Source organism: Amia ocellicauda, chromosome 14 (assembly GCF_036373705.1).
Source record: "Amia ocellicauda isolate fAmiCal2 chromosome 14, fAmiCal2.hap1, whole genome shotgun sequence".
Lineage (NCBI taxonomy): Eukaryota > Metazoa > Chordata > Actinopteri > Amiiformes > Amiidae > Amia > Amia ocellicauda.
In genome coordinates this window covers 34821532-34839186 of record NC_089863.1, presented here as the reverse complement: position 1 = coordinate 34839186, position 17655 = coordinate 34821532, and the positions used below count along the sequence as shown (strand labels likewise).

Below are 17655 nucleotides of genomic sequence, written 5' to 3'. Positions count from 1 at the left end.
TTGTAACTCTCAAAAGTGCAGTTTTAAAGTAGGTACATACAGATTAGTTACTGTCACTAGACCAGAGCAGTGCTCTTTGATTGCAATTTGAGGTTCCTTTTTACACTAGTAACGACGTATAAAGAATGTATCAGTTTTTCAGTTCAGCTTTCCCCTGACTTTTTATTACAGAATAAAGGGTGTCCAATACAAGACTAAAAGTGGCTAGAATAGTCTAAAATGAACAGAAAAAGTATATCAGTGGAATAGTATTTATTTTAAATGGTATTTGATTATAACATGTACATTTACATCTATCATTTTCATCATCATCATCATCATCATCCCTTATCTATCCAGTGCTGCATCAGGGCCTCCCTCAGGTATTTCCCATGTTATGCATGATGTATATATTATATACACACACACACACATATATATATATATATATATATATATATATATAATTAAATTGAGCAAACATATAGTACCACAAAAACAAAGCATGACACGTTCTCTCTCAGAATCATCTAAAACAAGCCCTAAGAGCAATAAATTACAGAAACATGAACATGAAAATCATTAGAAAAGGTAGGCACAGGTGCAACTGTAGTGGTTTCCTTTACGTCAGCTGGCATTACCCAAATGTAAAGGTTGGTGCCGAGTGTTTCAGTCCCAAGTTATGCAGAATAGGGTGGGGGGCTGTCGAATGCACTTTCGCTGTTCAGGAAAGGGACGTCAATCCCACTGAAGTCTTGGGCACGTTCAGGATGTCTCCGAGGCCCTCCGATTTGCTGGACAATAAACACAGGCTGAAACAAGAAAAAGGGAGAAGAAAAACTTGAATTGATCATTCACCTCAGTGGTCACTTCTCATCCTGTTACTCCCCCACACCCTCACCCTTATCAACACACCTTTAAATGCATTTTACGCCTCCTGTTAAAAATCGAATAATCGAATAATCTCTTTCTTTCTATACACAAACACACAGTATATAGTTCTGTCTTAGTTTTCCAAACAAATTTTCCCTTTTTCAACTTAATTTGGAATCACCATGTACTGAAATCGACTCCTATGATCTCTGTGCTTCTTCAGGAGAAATGAGACGTTCACGAGTCCTCCAGCTTGTAGGGTATCAAAGCTTCAATATTCACTCGACTCCCACTATTTCTCACAATGCAACACCCAGATGCCCACAGCCCAGCTATTGTAACAATCTGAGAATCTGATGATGCTGGAAATCCTAACAACCTGAACACCCAACGCCTGTCTAAAGCCAGCAGTACAAGAGCAGCTGGATCCGGCACAACCTTTACCAGAATTGCCACTTGGGGCCTCTAAAGGCAATATTTATAATCCCCATCACATCCCATCCCAAAGTGCTCCAGTGAGTACAGTGCCGTTTGGTCCTGATATGTAAATACAACCCCTGATCAGTGATAGTCGTACCGGTTGGTTCTCTGAATTGCAAATGACAGTCTTGCAGGCGAAGGCGAAGACTGAAACAGCCACACAGATCTGCAGTGCAGAAAACACAAGTAGAATCCCTTTGATCCCACAAATCATCTCCTGTAAAAAAATTAATTAAAATAAATAAATAAATAAATAAATACATTTTTACATATTATATTGATATACAGCTCTGGAAAAAATTGAGACCATTCCAAGTTCAGAAATCAATGTAAAGTGGTCTCTTAATTTTTTTCAGAGCTGTATATTAATAATATGCAGGCTTGCTATATGTAATGTCAAGAACTTTCTAGTTCTGAAGACTCCCAAACCTTACAAGATTGTGATTTAAGGGGTAACCTGTAAATTCTGCTTGAATAGGGATCCCCCAGAGGTTGGATATTTTTGGTGTAGAACTGTGCTGGTGACCATAACTTACGTGCAGACTGCGTGACACATTGATACACACCTTATAATTACTACTATAGCTTCCGTATCCATCATAGGTCCTCCTGGGGCTGAAGCAGTCACCCAGTGCCAGTTCAAGAAACAGAAGGAAAATCTCAAGTCCCGCCACAATACAGCTGATTATGTTCATAGCTACAGTCCCTCTGATCTGGGAAGAAATACAATTAAAACAAAAATAAAAGCCAGTCTGATCCAGGAAATGCACTGAACTACATACTTTTGGAAAACATCAGGCTAACCCAAGAATATAGCATTTCTTTGCAGTAAATTCCACTACACAGTTGTTTGAAAGGGGTGACTAAGTTGATAAGCACCCTGCTGTATATGTACAGTACATACATACTTATGAACACAGTTGTACACAGAGGCTGCCTCTATGGATGAGCATTTCAACGCAATGTAAATATGGATTTCTGAAAAGTTCGATTTCAGAAAAGCAGACCTGGAAATTTGTGATACTATTCCCATGACGTGTTGCTTTTTACTGGTCAGTTATTTTTGCCTCATACACATCACCATGTTTTACATATAAAAGTTAAACCTCATCAGGATTAGACTGGTCGTTGTGAGCAACAAGAGGGAACATTTTTGATGTACATACTGTATTTATTTCTTTAAAGGAAAATGTTAGAAGTCTATAATATATCATTTTTATTTGTATGTGTTGACTGGTAAAAGAAGATGTTTTTTTCTTTGACTATGCTTGATGCTGGCCATGTGTTCCTACTCAATGCACACTATTTGTTTGAGGCTTATTTATTTTTTAATGTTTTACATTCCCAATGTACCTTACATCCAGCAAAATATACGTTTGGAATAGAAAATGTGTAAGTTTTAAATGGAATAGACAGTATAATCGTGGAGTAATTCCTCATTAAAATCCTGTTGTGTGTAATAATTATTACTGACACATAACTAATGTCATGAAACGTGTGTTTCCTGTTATTTAGATCTACCTATTCAAAAGACACTGCAGATTGGGATGACTTTTGAAAACGCATATCTGCATAACACGGAATCCAACCTTCTTTACATGTGAAAAATACTGGGGAATGCAGCTATTATCACATTCAAATCAATTACAGCAAATAAATCATTCATGTTTTAAAATGGAGCAATCGCCTAAAAACAGAAATAGGAAAAAACAAAAAGGAAAGGACACATTTCCCTTAGTTTGTGACTTATTAAACTTACTGTATAATAGTCATAGGAAATATTATCCACATTTTACCTTAGAATGTTTCAAACTACCTATTTAAAGATGAATGGTGTTTCTTGTTGCATTAGTTTAGCTGTGGTATAACCCTGAGAACCCTAAAACTATCTGATTAGCATTCCACTCATGCTGTTTGTTTTTATGTTTCCTCATATAAAAGACCTAAGAAAATAATAATAAATTAAACCAAAATGTTACTACACTCAGTGTCCCTTTTGCACTGAGCTCCCTTATGCACACCCTCCCCATCATCCTTGATGTAAGGTTTCTATTGTGTCAACTGCCGATGTAAACATGTTACGCACTTACCAGATAAATGTTGTTTCTTTTGTGAGCACCAATTGCAATAGATCCAGAGAGGATATACTGCAGAGAAACAGACAAGATTTTAAAATGTTTTTCAAATAAGTGGATGAATTCCATCTTTGTATGCCATGCATCTGCAGGAAACTACATTTATATTAGGAAATTAAAATATATTTAAAGTATTACTCTAAGTAAACTCCAAACTTTGACTTAAAAACAAAAATATGCTGCAGTGTCTTCTGAGTTTTGTTCCAACCATGTTCCCATTATTTCGTCAGATTGGTTGACTAAATGCATTGTACCATTTCCCTTCAAGCTGCAAATGTTACATGTCAATTAAGACATTGATAGCTCCAGCTGGAACAAAAACAGAAAACTTAAAGTTCTGACAAGTCTTAAAGCAAGCACAATAAATCATTAGCAGAATCCCTATTTCCAAATAATCAAGCTATTTTATTCCCCTGGACAAGAAATGGTTTCATTTTTTAACACAAATTCAAAAACAGGCAGAAGCAGATGTATTTAACATCAATTTAAATTACCTTCTTTGAGAGTGCAAAGTAAATATGTGTATAAATATATGATGATATAAGGCAACTGAAGAATTCAGAGCTACTTCCTTGCATCATTTAAACAAAGAACATGTATTGTTAAAAAGGTAAAGGTTTACCAGTCAGCCCCCTTTTATCAACCTGGCCCCTCCATCAGGAATCTGTGCTCAATGATGCCAGTTGTGCACATGTGACTTACCAAAGCACCAGCACAGAAAGGGAGCCAAATGTGTGGCACCAAGGTGGGCCCTGGGAGCATCAGAATTAATCCCAATGCCAGGTGTATCAATCCAATCATAATCTGAACAGTCTGCAAAGGAGATAACAATTACGTAATTATGCAGAATTAGCTAATCGAGGTGTGATATAATGTACATAAAACCAAGGCTTTAACTACACCACTCCTTTGCTAAAAGCACACTATTTAGCACTTTGGTTCAGTGCTAAACCATTTTGACCTTGTATGGGATAAGAGCACTAACAATTGGCTAACAATATTGTGGACTAGAATTATACTCCAAGTATTTAAGTAATGTCAGGCAGCACTGTGGAACAGTGGCTCTAGACTCATAACTGGAAGGTTGTGGGTTCAAATCCTGGGCAGTGCTGTTGTACCCTTGAGCAAGGTACTTCACTTAGATTTCCCAGCTGTATAAATGGGTACAACTGTAAGTTGCCTGGATAAGAGTGTCTGCTAAATGACAAATAATGTAAATGTAATCATTATCATTTGTGGTTGGATTTTCACATCATAAAACCAGAAAATGAACATATATAAATCAAACTGGTTTATTAAGCATTTTAACAAAAAATAAATAAAATCAATAACAGCTTGTCTGTCATTAGAAATCCAGAACTTATAATGTAATTGTCCAACATGGCATTTTACTCATGCATCCCGTTTACTCAATAATATTACAGGCAATTAATCAATAAATTAAAATCATGAATCCAGTCATCGGGAACATGTATATCAATTGGGAAGTCAAGAGTTTTGCTTTTGGTTGAGGACTTAAAACAATGGCTTTGATAACATCTGCTGCCTTAAAAGGGAACTCCACCAATGATCCATAATTCAGGTTATTCTATTAATAGAAACATATTCTGTGGAGTGAGATTATCATGTCCAGCTCATTCTATGAACCAGAAATCAGAGATCAAAAAATATGACGTGATGTCACAGGGGTGCCAACTGTGGAGCTGCTTTGCTGGATCCAGAAAATCAGAAAAGTCACGAAAATCATTAAAAACGACTCATTTGATTGCCCCATCACCCTATTTCTCCAAAAGAACCATCGGTTTATTTCACCACCAAGAACTGACGCTATTATGTTACATGATTATTTTATTCGAGGAACTGCCGTGTAGGCCTGTAGACTACACTGCAGTCCCTTGAAATCTGTGACATCTGGTTGAATGAGCTGCACATGATAATCTCGCTCCACAGAATAGGTTTCTACTTATAGAATAACCTGAGATATTATGGATTTTAGGAGGATTGTGTTGCATTGTGGTGGTCCCAAAGTCAGACACACAAGGGCAGCAAGGCTTCAAAAAATGTAGTCACTGCAACACATTGCCTACATAACAAACAAACAAACAAACAAACAAACAAACAAGTGAATCTCTACAATGCCCATGAGGGCCCTTACTAAGGCCCTTGAACCAGCTTTTATACTTTGGCTGCTTAGCCCCACCCCCTAGATCCAACCATTCAAAAATAGGAGTGACACTAAAAGACCTATCATATAACCCCCAGACACATGTTACAAAAATAGGTTTCAAATAAAAATAATAAACTTATAATAAAATGTGATATTCAATTCAAACCTAAATCTAAAACTATAAACAAAGGGAATAACACTGCAAACAATATTGACCCCCTCCCCATGTCAACAGTCAAAGGCAATTCAGGTTTATAAAATCCCCTGTCAAGATGGCCTCTGTAACCTCCCCCCTACTTTCCCAAGATGGCTGCTCCACAACCCCACTCCAGGTAAGCCTTTGGGTTTTTTTTTTTCAACATCTTTGCAAAGGGATGGGCCTTGCTCCATCACAAGCATGCTGACCAGCAGTAAAGTCTGATACCAATTTGACCAGTGCCACATAAGCAGTTTTCAACACATCAAACACAACAACAGCAGTATGAAATAATCTCAGGCATATGTTCATTATTATGCCTATATAATTACTACATGTAAAATTGGATTACAACAAAATATAAAAACTTTCTGAACTTCATACGAGAAGAGAGCTCTGGATTAACCTATATTTATACATTTTTTGTAATAAACTTACTTCTTCACAGGTGTATGCTTAGAATTTCTGAAACCTCTACACACCCAGAGAAGTGTGTTCAATATCGATTCTGGTATACGAAGAATGGAAGACTCCTGGGGTCATGTGAGAGAGGGGAAAAAAACTCGATTTTGACTGAAACTCCAATGATGGAGCTAGAACAAAAGCAAAAATGAGACAGAAGCATTATGCCTCAAAATCTACACAATGCCTCAAATAGCAGATCTTTAAGATTCTACTTTAGACTTGTGTTTACTAATAAGGAGATATTGGCAATGTTAGCACATGATCATTATTATTATTATAAGTTACAGAATTTTGAAGAGAGTACATGCCAAAAACTTGAACTTTACAGGAGAAAACAATATTCGGACTGGATCAGGTTGTTTATACATAATTCAATTGAGAAATCGGGACAGATGCAGGGTTATCGGTGGTTACATCTGTGCAATCCAAAGAGGGTTTATTATTGTGACACAGGATACGATAAGACAGATTCTAAATGTAATTGATCCACAGGGTGTAAAACTCAGGTTTGCTCACCATTTATGAAGATAGCAATACTGCATTAGAGGTCCAAATTAAATTTTGCATATTGATTCACAAGACAAACTTAAATTATGGCATCGGAATGAATGGCTGCATTGAGGGTTGTAGTCGACATGCCATCTGGATGGAAGCTTTCACAATCAATAACGATCCCAAAGTAATTGCCAAGTAACGTCGTAATTGTTCCAGAGACCGGCAACGTAAGTTGAGACAGATGTTGAAGCAGAAGCATCCCTATTTGAAACCATCGTGACAATTCAGGAGTTAACAGTAAACAGTTAAATGAACCGTAAAAAACAGTTATTAGAGAGCAGAGATGATTTCGATGCAAGCGCTTACTGCAGAATGAAGCTCTGCTCAGGGCAATGTTGCTGATGAAAGTGCGGAACGACATAAGATGAGACGACAGGGGATGACTGTACTTCAATGAAACAATAACTTACAGACATTACCCAGAGAGAGTGTGTGCCAATTGCGGTAAAGAAAATGGTTATGTTGAACAAATGCAGAAGTTTCTATGAAGACAGCATGAATATTATTTTGTTATATAGACAGAGTACAGCTAATCAGTGCATTGAAAGATTCAAGTAGGTCTTCTTCAACTCCCCAGTCCCGTAGAAGAAATCTAATGTCACTATCATCATTAAGTTGAAATTCAGAGGGGTTTTTTCTCTCACATGGCATCAGAGCTCTTACATAAAGAAGCCTATAGACTTTATACAACACTTCTGTGTTATAAATAATTAACAGGAAATTGTACCTTTCATCTGATTAAACATCACAAAAAACTAAAATAACCTGATCAATAACAACTATAGAAAAACAAAGAAATTCAGTTACAAGAACAGCCTTAGGCATTGCCGTGCACAGACATTTTGGGGGGCGAAAAAAGGGCACCCCTCTCATAATTATTTATAAAAAATAAAGTTACATACAGTAGCACATCTTTTACTTACTTACATATTTTTTATTTCAATACCCATACACTCATGCAGATGTTTAATACCACTAACACAATTTTTGTTCCTGGGTAGTAAGTGTTATTTCCTAATTGCTTATGCCTCAACGTATAGAAAATGGCTATTATTCCACACAAGCTTTGCTTTTGTGACCAGGACAGTGACATTTTGAAATCTACCTATTTCCATTGAGAAAACGGGCGAATTTGTGTCTTTTCGTTTACATAAAGTCAGAAGAAACAACATCTGAATCCAAATTAACATGTATTTATACTAAAGTAATACAAAAATGACTACAAAAGATTTAGAAGTGAGTAGTATTTCGAGATTTACGATTATACTGTAAATCACTTTCACGAATCAGCCCCCAAATGTAGTCTCCCATCATGTTCTCGATATACTGTCCTTGGTAGCGGCGTTCAAAGTCCAGTATATCCTGGTGGAAGCGCTCGCCTTGCTCCTCCGAGTACGCTCCCATGTTTCCCTGAATTTGTCAAGATGAGCATCAAGGATATGGACTTTGAGGGACATCTTACAGCCCACTGTGCCAAAGTTCTTCACCCGAGTCTCAACCAGCTCCACATAGTTTTTGACCTTGTGATCGCCCAGGAAGCCCCGAACCACTGTGACAAAGCTGTTCCAAGCCGCTTTCCCCTTACTTCTTGAGCTTCTTGGGGAATTCATTGCACCCCAGGATCTTCTTTATCTGTGGTCCAACGAAGACACCGGCTTTGACCTTTGCCTCAGACAGCTTAGGGGAGAAGTCTTGAAGGTACTCCTTATCTAGAGCTCTGACAGATTGTTTCATAAGGCCCAATTTGATGTGCAGTGGTGGCAGCAGCACCTTCCGGGGGTCCACCAGTGGCTCCCACTTGACGTTGTTCCTCCCCACAGAGAACTCGGTCTGCGGTGGCCAGTCCTGCCTGTGATAGTGCGCCTTGGTGTCCCTGCTGTCCCAAAGGCAAAGATAGCAGGGAAACTTGGTAAAACTGCCTTGGAGACCCATCAGGAATACCACCAATTTGAAGTCTCCTATGACCTTCCAACCATACTCATCATAATCCTCTTTGAGGTGCACCGAGTGAGCCAGGGGAAGAGACAGGTACTTGTTACCATTATGGAGCAGCACGGCTTTGAGGCTCCTGGATGAGCTGTCAATGAAGAGGCACCGGTTACTCATTCTGGTTACAGGCGATTCCGATTGCCTCAAACAGACTGGTCACATTGTGGCAGAAACGGAGCCCATCTTGACGGGTGAAGAAGCTGGAAAAAGGTTAGTGACGCTTCCTCTGATCTGTGACTTGCACACTTTCATCAAACAAGTTCCACTGCTTGAGCCTAGATGTCAAAAGCTCAGCACTGGACTTGGTGAGACCAAGATCTCTAATCAAGTCGTTGAGGTCTTTTTGGTTGGGGTAGTATGGGTTCCTCTCCTCAGCTCCACCTCTGAAATTGTCATCTGGATCTACAACGTGTTCCTCGCTCTCTGACTTGCTGCTCTCTTCTAAAGACAGCTGCTCTCTCTCTGGAGGAGTGGGTACGTGGAGCTCATGGCACTGTGGCACCGGGGCGATAGATGAAGGATACGTGATAGTAGGTGCATTCTTGCCAGTCCGACATTTGGAAGGGTCCACCACACAGAAGTAGCAGTTGCTTGAGTGGTCAGTGGGTTCCCGCCAAATTCTTAGGATAGCAAACTTCATGGCTCTCTTTCCCCTCTGTACCATCCTACAAAAATAAATTTTGTAAATACATTTACAAGAGATTCTCATTTTTCATATATGATATATTTTTTCAATAACATTGAAATTTGTAAACATTTTAAAATTAAAAACTTTTTCAATTTTATATTATTTTTACAAATTTTATAACATAAAATTCCGAGCACCAATTGTCCATCTTACCTTCCAGAGTTTGTTGCAGTGCTTGTAGATGAAATCAGGTGCCCAGGGTTTGTCTTGATCCCAGAAAGGTATACTGAAATATGCCTTGTATGCCTCACACATCTTAGCAGATGCTTCCACTGAGTACTTCTTGCTCTTTTCTTGATAAATTGGCAGCAGACATAGCAAAATGCGTCTGCCGGATGCTTGCACCTCTTGATGCCATCTCAGAAAAATGCAGATATGTATCGACTTAAGCAGCTGGAACTAAACTGAACTGGTGGGCTTAAGGCCCCTGCATTTATACTACTATTTATATTTCTATCTAGAAAGTTCTAGAAGTTACTCCAAGTTTACTCAGCACTGAATCTATCTGGAATGTTCTGGAAAATAGGTCAATTTCAAAATATCCTGGTCACAAAAGCAAAGTTTGTGGGGAATAATAGCCATTTTCTATACTTTTGAGGAATAAGCAATTAGGAAATAACACTTACTACCCAGGAACCAAAAAAAAAAAAAAAAGTTACACGGTGTAAATATACTCAACAGATTTCTACAAAATTATCAATTCACACAGAGACAATGGTCTTTAGCATTCACTATTTCTATCTATCTAGGTCGGCTAATGTTTCTGATATCCAAATATAATTGCATAGAATATTAACCACGTAATGCGTATTTATTTGTTTCAGTTGCCTGACAAAGGAACTAACCTATCAGAGTTCAGTCGTTTTCATTGACGACGCTATTTTACACCAGACTAGCTTGCTTGTTGTTAAGCTTAATGGTGGGATATTGCCTAAGTTAGGCTGGCTGTATTGACATGTTTTAGTAGTGGTTTAATTTCACAACAGTGACAAACAATGTCAAGGCTTGGGGCAAACACTATCGTTACCCAACTGTTACCAATTAAGGCAGGTCAGGGAGACGCGGATGCTGCTCCGCAGGGCGCTCGATTTGCGGGCGTTAACTGTGGTGGCTGTGACGAGGGAAGTTGAAGAGGGATGGGCAGGGGATCATGCAGTCTCACAGAATTAGAGCTCAGATGCAGTTGTCAGGCATTACAGCATGCTTATAATTGAGAATTGATGCCATGGGCCAAATTTAAAAACTAAAATATAGCATTAGAAAAAGAAATAGAAAAAAAATGTCTTGCAAAAAGGGCAATCATCTAGACAGAGGCCAAAAGGGCAGGTGCTTGAGCATCACCTGGGGTCTATCTGTGCACGTGCCTGGCCTTAGGCCCCGATAAATGAGTCATTGAATTACATTGCTAAGTTGCTATTCCTGATATACAAGTCAGTGCCTGACTCAAATAATTAAATTATGGCTTTCATTTTTTGATCATTAGACTGAAATAAGTTTGTAGTGTTATGTTGGGTGTATTTTGAGAAGAGCATTTTAGCTCTGAGCTGAAGCACTGATCTAAAGAAGACCTCTCCCCCACAAAGTTATCAGATTTCCTTAGCTCATCAGCTTGGAACTGGTTTGCATCAAAGTGACAGTTTTGGGGAGGATGGCACCGAGAAGAGGCCAAATACGTTGAATCCTGCTATGAGATGTCTGGAGAAAGGGGCCTGTGGGTAATAAAAACTCTTTGAAGTGGACGAGAGCCGAAATCCCGACATAGAGCTACGAACCCGGGCCAAACGGCATTTCCAAAAGATGGCATGGATTTACATCAGTCATAAATCAAGCCCCCTCCAATACGACACTGAGGGCTGAAACCGAAATCCAATCTCAAGAACTCAAAAACCAATCACCTATTGATCTGACAGACTATAAAGAACAGCGCACGGCCTCTCTCTCTCTCTCTCTCTCTCTCTCTCTCTCCTGAACCAGAAACTCGCTGCCACAGCTCAACCTGTAGCTCTGTTGCCAGAACCGGAACCAGAAACCAACCAAGTCTTTGCCGGCAACAGAAGAGTTAAACTGGGAGAAGGAGATTGAGCCGTACGAAGAATTCTTTTAAAGGACTTTATTAAATAAAGAACTTTACAGACTGCGCTGACCGCCTGTCCCCACCTGATCAGTGGAGTTTTACAGCTGGACAATTGACTAAGTCGACTGTATACGAAAGTGTCAGTCATTTAAATAGCTATTTGAGTCTTAAGAAACTTGACCCTTGGAACGAACAGGGCCCTGCTTTCCTCAAAGACTTTGTCTTCAAGTAACTACGGTGGAACCCTGCTTACAAAGATTTTGTGCACAACCTTGGAGCCTTCAAACCAGTGGAAAATCTGTTTGGCAACTTCCAGGAGCATCGACTGAGTGGAAGTTCTTGGACAAAGCCGAACCGAAGCCGAATTTTAGAAATAAAATCAGTCAACGCCGAGAAATATCTTCTCATTCCTGTTTAACTGTTTAGTCTGAAATTGACACAAGTTAATAGACACCAGATTATAGGTGGCCCTGCCTATCCTTAATCATTGAATAATAATCAGTTAAGGGAAACTGTGGTAACAAGTAATGATAGGATCTTTCTCGGCACCTAAACGTAAATGAGACTGATATACACTCACCTAAAGGATTATTAGGAACACCATACTAATACTGTGTTTGACCCCTTTTCGCCTTCAGAACTGCCTTAATTCTACGTGGCATTGATTCAACAAGGTGCTGAAAGCATTCTTTAGAAATGTTGGCCCATATTGATAGGATAGCATCTTGCAGTTGATGGAGATTTGTGGGATGCACATCCAGGGAACGAAGCTCCCGTTCCACCACATCCCAAAGATGCTCTATTGGGTTGAGATCTGGTGACTGTGGGGGCCAGTTTAGTACAGTGAACTCATTGTCATGTTCAAGAAACCAATTTGAAATGATTCGACCTTTGTGACATGGTGCATTATCCTGCTGGAAGTAGCCATCAGAGGATGGGTACATGGTGGTCATAAAGGGATGGACATGGTCAGAAACAATGCTCAGGTAGGCCGTGGCATTTAAACGATGCCCAATTGGCACGAAGGGGCCTAAAGTGTGCCAAGAAAACATCCCCCACACCATTACACCACCACCACCAGCCTGCACAGTGGTAACAAGGCATGATGGATCCATGTTCTCATTCTGTTTACGCCAAATTCTGACTCTACCATCTGAATGTCTCAACAGAAATCGAGACTCATCAGACCAGGCAACATTTTTCCAGTCTTCAACTGTCCAATTTTGGTGAGCTTGTGCAAATTGTAGCCTCTTTTTCCTATTTGTAGTGGAGATGAGTGGTACCCGGTGGGGTCTTCTGCTGTTGTAGCCCATCCGCCTCAAGGTTGTACGTGTTGTGGCTTCACAAATGCTTTGCTGCATACCTCGGTTGTAACGAGTGGTTATTTCAGTCAAAGTTGCTCTGCTATCAGCTTGAATCAGTCGGCCCATTCTCCTCTGACCTCTAGCATCAACAAGGCATTTTCGCCCACAGGACTGCCGCATACTGGATGTTTTTCCCTTTTCACACCATTCTTTGTAAACCCTAGAAATGGTTGTGCGTGAAAATCCCAGTAACTGAGCAGATTGTGAAATACTCAGACCGGCCCGTCTGGCACCAACAACCATGCCACGCTCAAAATTGCTTAAATCACCTTTCTTTCCCATTCAGACATTCAGTTTGGAGTTCAGGAGATTGTCTTGATCAGGACCACACCCCTCAATGCATTGAAGCAACTGCCATGTGATTGGTTGGTTAGATAATTGCATTAATGAGAAATTGAACAGGTGTTCCTAATAATCCTTTAGGTGAGTGTATATATAACGAGAAGTTACCTGACATAAATACTAACCTGCGTAGTGATTTAATGTCTGACTAACAATACTAATGAGACTCACCTTCGTCTTACTAACCGGTATTGTAGTCAATATGTTTATAACCTTTTTTGTTTAACGATTTGTGCGTTATCATATGCGATCCCATGGTCTTTGATTTGGTCATGGAAGTGATTTGTCTTTGATTTGTTGATCTAGAGTTGAATTTTAATTAGTTTTTCCCTTTTGTATAATTAGTGTAGTGCTACATTTAGTCTTTGTTTTTGAATAAATTTGACAATTTATATCTTTGGAATTGGTGTCTGCGTCCAATTATTACAGAAATTTAGTTCTACAAGATTCCAGGATTCGTGATAAGGTGATACTATAAATTCACTTCTTTAATTTAAATGCATAAGTGTACCTTACGCTACAAGTTTAAAGTTTTAAAGTTTATAAGTTTAAAAAAGGAAGGTTGATTACAAATTTAAAGCACAATGAAAAGGAAAGGAAATCCAGCAAAAATGTAAACAATAAAACGCTGATTTCCTCATTTAAAACAAAGAAATGCAACCCATAGTAGTAGACCCTTGAAGAAATGTGACTGAAAAATAAATAGACAGACAGACAGACAGATAGATAGATATTAATAACAACAACAACAACAACACTGAGAACATACTCACCCCCAGAGGTCTAGGTTCTCGTTTTAGGAAGTTCCTGGCCATTGCAGGCAGCTTGTTCCCAGGTGTGAACTGTGGTTGTTCATTGTTTATGGAAACAGCAGGTACAGAAGGAGCTGAGTCTTGCCTCTGTGGCAAAACCTGGGTGACAATGACCAGACCATTGGCAGTAGTGATGGAGGAAGTCATCTTCTCAGCCTAGAAGAGACGCAAGGGAACAAAATATATTTCAAATAAAACTAGACAACTTACATTTATATATAGCAGTGACCTCAAACCCTGTTCCTCTGAAGCCTTCAATCCAGATGCATACAGTGGCTCTCAAAAGTATTCACCCCCCTTGGACTTTTCCACATTTCAGTGTGTTACATCGTTTTTGCCACTGATCAACACACAAAATGTCCATAATGTCAAAGTGAAAAATATGATCTGCAAAGTGTTCTAATTACAAATACAAAACAGAAAATAATCAACATTTCTAATGAAAGGATGGAAATATATTCAATAGTGGTAAAAAAAAAAACATTTAAACAAATGTTTGATTGAGAAATGTAGAGGAAATTAGGAAAATATGTAAATTCTACAGGATGTTAGTTAGAATTGTCTGGTTGTATTTTATTTATTCATCAATCTGTATTTAATTGAATCTGTCTTTAATAAAGACAAGTTGTTATGTCAATATTTGCTGGGAATAAAGACTGCAGCTTTAAAGGCAGGCAGAGATATTCTAAACTTCTGCATTTATCTTACAAATATACATGAGATTATTACTTTGTTGCTTAATATATCAACCGTCATTCCCCCCCATGTATACAAACATATTGTGATTGATATAGAGCAATATACACTGAGATCATTAGTGTAAGGTGGTGACTTAGACCTACATTACTTGTTCCAGTAAGTAATCAGTTATATCTGACCTGGAATCACTGCTAACAAAATCATAATTCCAGGTATTGTTGATGTGCGTCTGTTTTATTTGCATCTTAATGAGCTGAATCACTAACGATTATGTCCTTAAAGCAACAAAGCAGAAGCTCCATTTACTGATCGCATTAAACGCAATTTCGTCCCCTTCCGCCTCTTATGAAAGAAGGGTCTCACTTTTTTGACATGAATAGGCATGTAGCTTACTTACCAAGACGAACTTATATTTTAAATAGTGTTTTCCGCAGACTGTTCCAAGGATGAAAATGTGCAAACACAACAGGTTTGGTTAAGTTTTACTTTTTATAATGTGCCACAGAGATTGAAAAAATAACTTCCTACTTCCTTATGAATCTGACAGCGCCGTAACTGGATAATGATTAACAGTTTGTGGATTTGTTCAAAGTAGGTGGACATCCATCATGTGTAGCCTGTATGTTCTGTAACGGGATCTATATACGTCGTCGTGTGTATGTCTCACATATTTGTTTGACACGTGTTTGAACTGTATTCAGTGTTTACATATTTTAATTATGTAACGCAGGGCTTCCCAACCTTTTCCATTCCAGGGCCCACTTGATCAACATCATAAATCTTTGAGCCCCACTACCCACAAAATCCATCCATAATTTGTCAATGACGTCACATTAGCTAGTAAGTGTATAGAAATGGAATGAAATCCTTTTTTATATATATTTGTTTACAATTAATCCATATAAACAAAATAAAACATCCCCTTGTAGTTCAAAATGTGTTATGTCGAACAGTAATCGTGTTTTAATGTATTTTTACAAGCACACGGTTTATATATAGGTAGGCTATTGATTTAACTTGCATGAAACATGTTAACCTTCCAGTAAAAGCACGTTACTCTTAATAAACTGTATGTGTGGTGACGTATGCATGTTATCTTTAAATTGTATTTTATTCAATAGAGAAAATAGTGTCGGAAATAACGAATCAGTATTAAAAAGGTGTAAAACCCTTGATGAATAAACCCCGGTGTTCAGTAACATTAAAGACAACTATACTGAAAGTAGTAAATACGAAAGACACTGGAACACAGTAATCTTAATAGTTGGTTAACTAAAGAAAAAGACTCCCTTCTACAGTTTGTGTCAACATTATATATTCTTCAGTAAATAATATTATTATTATTATTAATAATAATAATAATAATAATAATAATAATAATAATAATAATAATAATAATAATAATAGTACGGAGCTGCTTACTAACCACGGGATCATCTCCAGTTAGTGCGCCGCTTCCAGTTCGTTGCAAACCTTCAAAACCTCCGCAGGTGTGGAGACCCAACGGACCAAGACAAGCCTAATTATTATAAAAACTGTATTCCTATTTTAAAAGCATTTAAAAACATATGTTTGCGGCCCACCTGCAGTACCTCTACGGCCCAGGTGGGAATCACTGATTTAACGTATATGTTTGATTGACGTCACGTTGTCACTTTCTGATTGAGTTCTGGAATGGAATTGTTTGATCGTTAGACCGAACCATTTACTTCTTGCTGGATAGTCGCCTGTACTGTCTCTGTGTGCTGTGCTATTCTCTTCATCTTTCTGGCTCTCCTGTCACTAACTTCTCAGCAATTCTTCCAAGGTTTCCACTGGTGCGTCTGGACGTGTTGCTGAGCTGTTTGAAAAACCTGGCGATTGTCGGAAGTTCATCGACCCCCTGTTATGGGAGGAGCAGAGCGATTGTGGAATAGTGTTGCGTTTCCTTTTAAAAACACAAACAGAAAACAACACTAATAGCGATGGAGCCTATTTTATTCTTTCTGCTTTACATGATTGAAGACACACTAATAAATAGCAATTAAGAGATATTAGGAAGAGCTAAACGTGTATACACACCATTTTAGTCAGACGAGCACTACGGCAGGGGTTCCCAAACCGGTCCCGGAGGACTGTCCTCCTGTTTTTCGTTCAAACGGAGATCTTAATTGATTCCTTAATTGAACTAACAATAAGACTCAATTATATCATTAAGAGCTCGGTCGGAACAAAAACCAGCAGGGCAGGGGGCCCTCCAGGACCGGTTTTTCTGATCTGCATTACGGTAAGGAAACTCATCATGCGCTCCAAAGTTTTCCAAAGTTCTCCGGCTCCATTTTAAATCTATATGCGTTTACATTGTTTGTAAGATTATGTGCAATTGTATGCTTTAATTGTTTTAATATGATTTATGCTAGTCCTTGTCCACATATAGAATGTTCTTAGAATGTTTGATTTATTTTGTCTAATAACCATAACACTACCCAACTGGTCACCTGCGGTGGATGTAAAAATGTTAAATAGTGTATTGTGTGTGGTGGGTTGTTTCTTGTCTTTCTCTTATTATTATTATTATTATTATTATTATTATTATTATTATTATTATTATTGATATTATTATTATGTGGTTTAAATATTTAGGCCTGTGTGTGTGTGTATTTAGTAATGTATTTGTGGATTATTTCACTTTGCATAGTTTTATAAAGGGTCTTAATAATTTCGATCCAAAAAGAGAAAAACACTTAAGTATTAAGTATTCAATTAAAATGTGAAAAAAAACTCTTAGAGATGTGAAATATGGATATGTGTTGATTGAATCTTTGTTTTTATTACGTTAACAATCTAGTAATTTAAAA

General features: G+C 38.3%; 1 long non-coding RNA gene across 4 annotated transcripts; it reads right to left on the bottom strand.

Annotated features, from left to right (window-relative positions):
- Window positions 1–130: 130 nt before the first annotated feature.
- LOC136767717 (uncharacterized) lies at window positions 131–16985 on the bottom strand. 4 transcript variants are annotated; one of them, XR_010821881.1, is made up of 8 exons: window positions 16245–16725; window positions 15216–15253; window positions 14081–14275; window positions 4170–4280; window positions 3423–3479; window positions 1899–2045; window positions 1430–1549; window positions 131–791 (listed from the first exon to the last, which is right to left on the bottom strand). It is a non-coding gene; the product is annotated as an uncharacterized LOC136767717 (long non-coding RNA). The 4 variants fall into 4 exon arrangements; XR_010821879.1 differs by lacking the exons at window positions 15216–15253; window positions 16245–16725 and adding an exon at window positions 16880–16985; XR_010821880.1 differs by lacking the exon at window positions 15216–15253 and having other exon boundaries at window positions 16245–16724.
- Between the last annotated feature and the right edge of the window lie 670 nt (window positions 16986–17655).